Here is a 10,000-nt window from a genome sequence, read left to right as displayed (position 1 = left end):
TGTTGGTTAAGTATTACTATAGGTCTACCTTCAGAATCATTGGGACTCCTCTCGTCCTCCCGACTCCTAGTCCTAGGCTCTTAGCATGGGTTGAGAAGTAAAGGGACTTCGAAACTGATTGATTCGTTTGTTAAGTTATTACGGTCGGTCTTCAGGAAATGAAATCAGGATACGAAATACAACTAAATGTCCTTCCCCTTGCATCTGCCACTTATAAGAGACCTTTCAAAATTTTAAAGGTAACCAAATCAATTAAATTCACCTGCCAGGATAACTTTCATATTCTACAAATATAAGACTAAAGTTAAAATGGCTGTGTTAGAAAGAACCACCCAGGATAAGAATCCTAATACAACGATCTAGTATACTTTCTCATTGATAATTTAGTAGCTTGGCCTAGGCACCAGCCACCCATGGAGATACTACCGCTAGAGAGTTATTGGGTCCTTTGACTGGCCAGACAGTATTACATTGGATCCTTCTCTCTGGTTACTGTTCATTTTTCCTTTGCCTACACACACACACACACACACCGAATAGTCTGACCTATTCTTTACACATTCTCCTCTTTCCTTATACACCTAACAACACCATACAATTGTTCAGTGGCCACTTTCCTCTTGTTAAGGGTAGAAGAGACTCTTTAGCGACGGAAAGCAACTTTTCTAAGAGAAGGACACTCCAAAATTTAAAAAAATTTCTCTAGTCTTGGGTAATGTCATAGCCTCTGTACCATGGTCTTCCACTGTCTTGGGTTTGAGTTCTCTTGCTTAAGGGTACACTTGGGTACACTATTCTATCTTATTTCTCTCCCCCTTGTTTTGTTAAAGTTTTTATAGTTTACATAGGAGATATTTATTTTAATATTGTTACTGTTCTTAAAATATTTTATTTTTCCCTGTTTCCTTTCTTCGCAGGGATATTTTCCCTGCTGGAACCCTTGGGCTTATAGCATCCTGTTTTTCCAACTAGGGTTGTAGCTTAGCAATTAATAATAATAATAATAATAATAATTATAATTATAATTATAATTATAATTATAACAACTTGATAGACAAAAAATCAAGTATTTCAAACCAGACTTTACTACAACGCCCAATGAGAAGAATATGCGGTGGATGACCTCTCAAATAACGCCAACATCTGGCAGGCAATATTTAGAAGTTGGATCTCCCAAATTCTGCACCAAGAAGTCAGAGTAACCAATTGTCAGCATTTCCCTATGACGTCAGCTTAAGCCGGACAATGGGGTACATGACTTTACTCAAATTTTCTCAGTGTTACACATTCTAGGTCTTTCTGGCAACGCCTGTAACTGAGCTAACTGTTGGCTCAGTTGATGACATTCATATCTTTCATTGGAAGAGGACTGGGTCTAATATCAATGTGAAGCAGAAATAGATTTCTATTCCCAACGTAATTGTTTGTTGATTTCCATTAAATACTATATTCTAACACAAATCTCCCTCAATTAACCCAATTCCTACATTACCTAATCCATACCCTATCACTTCAATTGCTCAAGTAAATATTTGAAATTTAGCACCATTGAAAATTATGAATGGAATGAATTTATATCACCTCTATGATTACAAGCAAGCTGAGCAGCTGGTAACGATTTGCAGCAAATGGTGTAAACAATTGTATTTAAAGTGGTAGGTCAGTCAGCATAAAAAAGGAAAGGCAGTGAACACCGACCGGGGAGAATTTGTAACTGAAATTCCATCTGACTGTTTCTCCTGATATGAACAATCAAAATAAATCTAAAACCGTTGTTCTACGGTCCCCACTACAGTCACTTGCATTCCTTAGGAATTGTATGATATTAATTCAATTTAAGTTCTAACTACTCTATCACAGGTAAAGTTAGAAGGTAATTATGAACTCCAATGCCTTTTAACTTTTTGCATTCCTAAAATTTAACTATTCTATTATAATAGAACAATATAGTGTAAAAAATATAATGATACTTTTATATTGTATTCTTAAACCTTATATACTGTATACGGCTGGAATTCTAAGAATTATTTTGCTTTGTAATTTCTTACCATTGTCCTAAAATCAAGCTGTAAAGCATTTTGATATATTCAGTATGGTCTAATCAAATTCTGTACATATTTTAGGTACCGACGATAATATAGATGTATAGAAAGTAGTTCACAAATAAAATCCGAAACCTACATGATTATCTACTAACAAGATCCACTAAAAAAAAAAAAAAGTCATAAATGTCGAACTGTTCTCTCACATAAGATAATGTGCATCTATTAGAATACATTCCGTCACATTTCATTAGCATACATACATCCATAAACCCACATTGGGTATTGTAGTTCAATTGTAGAGGAATATGTTTAGGTTGTTAATTTCCGTCACTCTAGCCTTTCTTGCAGCGGACTGGTCACCCCTAGCTGTTAACGGGTACTGTACGAGACTACCTGAATACGGAAAGGCTCTACTCTACTCACACCAAATCCTCTGAAGAGTGGAAACGTATGGTTAAAAAAATTTTCTGATGGAAGTTCCTTTCGGCAGCTTCCTACAATATAATATTTCTACGAGTGATATTACAAGAGAATTACCGTCAGGTATCACAGGGTTCTAACCCCCGGAACAACTATCCGAAGATATTGTGTATAATCAGGGACGTATCCGAAGACATCCATAGATATCTGCACCTCCAATAGACTTTACCCAGTCTAATCAACTAGGGGGAAAGATAAGTGAGGAGCCGTTACATATCCACTCTCCCTAAGGTGCCAGCGTTCGTCTCTGAAGCAGTAACCACCAAAAAAAAGATAGTTGAAATACACTAATCAGTAAGCACCTGAGAAAGTCTCCACATAAAATAGAAAGTTGAAACTCACTAATCAGTAACCATCTGAGAACGTGTCCCCTTGGAAAAGAACGTGGAAACACACTAATCTGTAACCTGCAGAGAAAGTGTCCCGTTGGTAAAGTTGAAACGCACTAATCAGTAACCAGCAGAGAATGTCCCATTGGTAAAGAAAGTTGATACTAACTAATCAGTAACCAACAAAGAACGTGTCCTGTTGGTAAATAAAGTTGAAAAAAACAAAAACAATCAGTAACCAGCAGAGAATGTCCCGTTGGTAAAGAAACTTGAAACACACTAATCAGTAACCACCTGAGAAGGTGTCCCCTTAGCAAAGAAACTTGAAACACACTAATCAGTAACCACCTGAGAAGGTGTCCCCTTAGCAAAGAAACTTGAAACACACTAATCAGTAACCACCTGAGAATGTGTCCCCTTGGTATAGAAACTTGAAACACACTGATCAGTAACCACCTGAGAATGTGTCCCCTTGGTATAGAAACTTGAAACACACTGATCAGTAACCACCTGAGAATGTGTCCCCTTGGTATAGAAACTTGAAACACACTGATCAGTAACCACCTGAGAATGTGTCCCCTTGGTATAGAAACTTGAAACACACTGATCAGTAACCACCTGAGAATGTGTCCCCTTGGTAAAGAAACTTGAAACACACTGATCAGTAACCACCTGAGAATGTGTCCCCTTGGTATAGAAACTTGAAACACACTGATCAGTAACCACCTGAGAATGTGTCCCCTTGGTAAAGAAACTTGAAACACACTAATCAGTAACCACCTGAGAATGTGTCCCCTTGGTATAGAAACTTGAAACACACTAATCAGTAACCACCTGAGAAAGTGTCTACGTAGAAAAGAATGTCGAAACACTAATAATTAACCACATGAGAACATGTTCTCTTGGAAAAGAAAGTTGAAAGATACTGATAAGTAACACTTGAGAATGTGAGAATGTGTCCCTTTGGAAAAGAAAGTTGAAACACAAACATGTAACATGAGAACGTTTCCCCTTGGAAAAGAAAGTTGAAACACTAATAAGTTACACCCGGGAACGTGTCCAATTAGAAAAGAAAGTTGAAAGACACTAATAAGTAACACCTGAGTATGTCCCCTTGAAAAAGAAAGTTTAGACACACTAATAAGTAACACACTAATCAATAACTATCTGACACTTGTCTACTTAGAAAAGAAATGTCGAAACACTAATAATTAACCACATGAGAACATGTCCCCTTGGAAAAGAAAGTTGAAAGATACTGATAAGTAACACTCGAGAACATGTACCCTTGGAAAAGAAAGTTGAAAGACTAATAATTAACACCCGGGAACATGTCCCCTTGGATAAGAATGTTGAAAGACACTAATAAGTTACACCTCAGTACGTGTCCCCTGGAAAAAAAAAGTTGAAAGACACTAATTAGTATCACCTGAGAACATGTCCCTTTGAAAAGGAAAGTTGAAAGACACTAATAAGTAACACCTGAGTACGTGTCCCCTTGGATAAGAAAGTTGAAAGACACTAATAAGTAACACCTGAGTACATGTCCCCTTGGATAAGAAAGATGGAGGACACTAATAAGTTACACCTGAGTACACGTCCCCTTGAAAAAGAAAGTTGAAAGACACGAATGAGTATTACCTGAGAAAAACACTAATAAGTAACACCTGATAACATGTCCCCTTGGAAAAGAAACTTGAAGGACACTAATAAGTAACACCTGAGTATGTGTCCCCTTGAAAAAGAAATTTAATTGATTGATTGATTGATTTGAATTGAGGTTTTCTGGCATATTGACATCTAAGGTCATTGACGCCGATATCGTTTATTGCCAAAAAAATATCTTTCAGAAGACCTGGTTCTGAAATAAAGACTAATAAGTAACACCTGAGAACATGTCCCCTTGGAAAAGAAAGTTGAAAGACACTGATTAGTAACACCTGAGGTGTCTCCATGAAAAAGAAAGTTGAAATACGCTAATAAATAACGTCTGAGTGCGAGTCCCCTTGAAACAAAGTTGAAAGACACTCATAAGTAACAACTGAGAATGTGTCCCCTAGGAAAAGAAAGTTGAAAGACACTAATATGTAACGCCTGAGTACGTGTCCCCTTGGAAAAGAAAGTTGAAAGATACTGATATGTAACGCCTGAGTACGTGTCCCCTTGAAAAAGAAAGTTGAAAGACACTAATAAGTAACACCTGAGGTGTCCCCTTGAAAAAGAAAGTTGAAAGACACTAATAAGTAACACCTGAGGTGTCCCCTTGAAAAAGAAAATTGAAAGACACTAATATGTAACGCCTGAGAACGTGTCCCCTTGAAAAAGCAAGTTGAGACACTAATAAGTAACACCTGAGGTGTCCCCTTGCAAAAGAAAGTTGAAAGACTAATATGTAACGCCTGAGTACGTGTCCCTTTGAAAAATAAAGTTGAAAGATACTAATCAGTAACACCAGGGAACGTTTACCCTTGGGAAAGAAACTTAAAACGCTTATCAGCAACCACCTGAGAATGTTAGAGGATAATTGAAATGTTCTTTTACTCAGATTCAACATCATGAATCAGGTCAGGTTCTTCTAAAAATGTACCATGGCCCAATTTGCAAAATAAATTGTGCAGGTGTACAGGGTTTTTTTTATGACACTTAAGTGCGGTTTGTTTGTTTATATGTTTAATACTTAGATTAGTTAAAAGAGAAGCGTAGAAATTTCAAAAAAAAAAAAAAAAAAAAAAAAATGGCTTGTGTATAAATTGTTTAGATTTTGGGAGAAATATAAACAAAACCGTTCTTAAATATTTGCGTAACTTATCTCATATATAAAATGCCGTAAGATATCATTAACTTTCTATTCAGCCTCCAAAGATGATAATTGTATATTAAGATAGAACCGTGGAACTATTCCAGCGTAAGAATAGAAAGAGAAATATCACGTAAATGGAAAGGAATACTTAAGGATAGAATATACGCAAAGGAAAATGCAACTGTTAATATCTAAGAAAGAAATAACCCAAAGAAACCGCGCCACGAAAATCTTTATACAATACACAAAAAAGGCATTCCACATTCTCATATTGAATGTAATTGAAGAGATCTACCATTGAACAGTGTGACGCCATAGAATGCATTCACAGCTACGAAAAGTTTGACATCTTTGCAAACTAGCCTTTAGTACTTACACATTCCTAATATTTATTTTTTACATTTATCAGACCTTACGAACACATCAAGAAAGTTCTCCTTTTTGATTTGCCGATACATTAAGACAGTTGAGGATCCAGACATTAGTGATGCATTAAGATTGTTCACTATTATTTGCTTGTTCGTGTTTATGAAGAGTCTACACTTAACTGACATATAAAGTACCCTTGTTACAGTTCTTTAATCATCACTTGACATCAAGCGTAATTGCACACTGTTCGTATGCCCTTTAATTGCAAATGAAATTTTAGCCCAGCAAGAAAATCTAGGATGTTCTTTCGTGTATTTAAACGTTAATTGTGGGACAAAGAAACGAGGAGGGCGAAGGGAGGAAGGTATGTTGGAGCCAATTGTGGTTAACAAACACTTGCAAGAGCCAAGCACCTTATAAAACCATCATACGTCCAACTTTCAAATTGCTGTGTCTAGTATGGACAAATTGCATTGCGACCACCGAGTCGAATTATTATACGCTAGGAGATATATGAAAATTAAGGCATGATAAATTTAAAGACGTAGGACGAGTAAATTGTAAATTTTGATAAGCATAGCAACAAGCTGCGCGCCCAGGTATCCAGGCGGAGCACATTCGGTATACATGTATACCACGTAAGTGCAGTGCCACGCAAATCAGATGACTGACTAGAAACCAAAAATCATTTCACATGGTATCCAGTAGTTACATGCACTGTCGGTACAAGCTGTATATTTATTAGCCACTATTTGCACTCAACAAGATATTAAACGCTGATAATTATTGACTTAAGATGAAACGTTAAGAAGTTGTTTGCAATCGCACATAATCTATTTTTATTGCGCTCCCAGAAGTATTATACTTGAATTTAAGCAGTGGCTTCTGCACAAAAACTCAACGGAATCTTTTTGGTTACGTGATCTGCGAGTGTTTGCACTCTTATAGTCAGCAAGTCAATGAACTCTCGTGTGATAGTCGAGCTTATTATAGAAGCGGTGGCAACTACTGGGCCAAGCTATGCCAGGGCCAGAAAACTCACTCCTACATACATAGATTTGCTACTTCGTGCGTAGTATTATTCCTTCTCACCGAGAGGGAGGAAGAATTTGCAACGCCATAGACATTTCATTCTGAATTGGTTAAAAAATCTTAGCCTAATATAAATTGAAGGAACTACTTTTCACACCAGTTTGGGATCAACTTATTTGAAGCATAGAAAACTAAGATTTTCTTTCTCATTCAATAAAGATGAAAAGGAGAAACTTAAATAGACAAAGTCCATATGATGTAAAAAAAAAAAAAAAAAAAAAAAGAAAAAAAAATAGCAAAAGAAGATGAAAAGAAACACTGTGCATTGATTTTTCATTAATTTCTTTCAACACAAAAACGACTCAAACTTCACCTTATCGTGGATTTACATCCAGATATTCCCATTTAGGACTATGTTTTAAAATTTATGTTGCACCAACAGTTTGAAGTATCCGTTTAAGCAAACTGGCAAAACACATACAACTGGAGGGCACTCAGTAGAGAGAAGACCTCCGCAGTGGCAGCTTATTTCTTGGTCTTTTGCACGACCTTGACCTTGACCTTAACATGTATTAATTGGCGGGGAGTTTCATACACTCAAATACGAACCAAGTTTGAAGTCCCTGTGACAACAATGTCCAAATTTAAGGCTGATTACCTGAATTGGACAGTTTGCTTACCCGTGACCTTTACTTTTGACCTTGACCTTCCAAAATTTATCAATTTCCAACTTTTTCAATAACAGCTAATCCCTGCAAGTTTCATTATTCTACGATTAAAATAGTGGCCAGGAAGCTGTTCACAAACACACACACATACAAAATCGCAAACAGGAGGTAAAACATAACCTCCTTCCAACTTCGTTGGCGGAGGTAAGTATATCAAATACAATACCTAAAGTGTTTTCTGTTTTCGTTGCTACAAATAACAGATCAAGCAACATAAAATTTCAATGGTAATTAGCTGAAAGTTTGAACTTAATTTATGGTATTTAATACTCACCAACAAAAATAATTGGAAAAAAGTAATCTACACCAGACTGGAAAATGAGACACTAAATTACAATAGCGTAATCGCTACCACACTAGAGGTAAACTTCTCTCTTCTTTCTATGTAAATAAATCACAAACTGATGGGAATAGTAACTATAGATTACACGAGCACACACACATACTGTACATATATATATATATATATATATATATATATATATATATATATATATATATATATATATATATATATATATATATATATATGTATATATATATGCATATGTATATATATACATATATATATATATATATATATATATATATATATATATATATATATATATATATATATATACATATATATATATATATATATATATATATATATATATATATATATATATATGCAAACATATATACATGCATATAATGTATATATATATATATATATATATATATATATATATATATATATATATACATATATATATATATATATATATATATATATACATATTTATATGTATAAATAGACATATATATATATATATATATATATATATATATATATATATATATATACATACACATACATATTTGCATGCATATAATGTATATATATATATATATATATATATATATATATATATATATATATATATATATATATAAATATATATATATATGTATATATATATGTATGTGTGTGTGTAAATATATACAGTGTCCATAGAGTCTCTCCAAAATTATCACAAAAGCCATATATATATATATATATATATATATATATATATATATATATATATATATATATATATATATATGTATGTATTTATATATATATTCATATATATATATTTATATGTGTATATATATATATATATATATATATATATATATATATATATATATATATGTGTGTGTGTGTGTGTGTGTGTGTGTGTAAATATATACAGTGTCTATAGAGTCTCTCCAAAATTATTACAAAAGCCATAGATAAGATATCTTAGTCAGACTTAGTTCTTTATAATCAGTAGTTATCAAAGTTTTCAATGACACTACATTTGTGTATTTCAGGTACACTGTTGATGATAGTGCTACTGTTAAAAGAGCCCTTAAAAATGGCTGCTCCTCGAGAAAAAGTACAATTTGTTCCATAGTTTATCTAAGATAAAATTGGGTATACGGATTCAATGAAAATACAGAATTAAATATGTAGAAGATCCAAAGTCACACCTGTCAATTTCTGCATGGGAGAAGAAATTTATATGGGCAGGGCAAGAGTTGGATAAAGGGAGGAGCAGCTGGGGAAAACGCCGATCTTGTAAGACAAGCCTTTGATCGCTCTACCCCAAAGCCCATTTGTACTGCTGCCAGACATTCAGAGATACCACGTTCAACAATGCACAAAGTCCTACACAAGAGCTTGCAATTGTACGCTTGAAAAGTGCAACTCACACCGTTACTCGACCACCTTACAAACTAAGACGTAAAGATTTTGCAATTAACATGCTGAAAAAAAAATTTCCGAGCCTGAAATGTTCCTAACCAGAGTTTTTTTTAGAGATGAGGGAAATGGATAGATGATTTGAGAACCTTGGGATCAGAATATCCCCTTGCGACTGGGAAATTCATCTGAGATAATGCAAAGGGGAATGCGTGATGTAGGATCATATACGATCTAATCATTGGTCCATTCTTCTTCAAAGCGACATTAGTTTAGAGGTTTAAAGGTCGCTCAAGAATGGAAGAGGCAAGGGAAAGTGGCATTGCCCCAGCAATCAGGACAATGGCCTAGACTCCTAGAGAATAACCATTTATCATATGATCAGCGCCCAAGCCCCCTCTCCACCCAAGCTAGGACCAGGGAGGGCCAGGAGTGGCTGCTGATGACTCAGCATAGACCTATAGGCTCCCCAACCCCTCCAACCTTAGCTCACAAGGATGGTA

This window comes from Palaemon carinicauda, chromosome 38, assembly GCF_036898095.1.
Source record: "Palaemon carinicauda isolate YSFRI2023 chromosome 38, ASM3689809v2, whole genome shotgun sequence".
In the NCBI taxonomy this organism is placed as follows: domain Eukaryota; kingdom Metazoa; phylum Arthropoda; class Malacostraca; order Decapoda; family Palaemonidae; genus Palaemon; species Palaemon carinicauda.
This window is presented reverse-complemented; position numbering follows the sequence as displayed.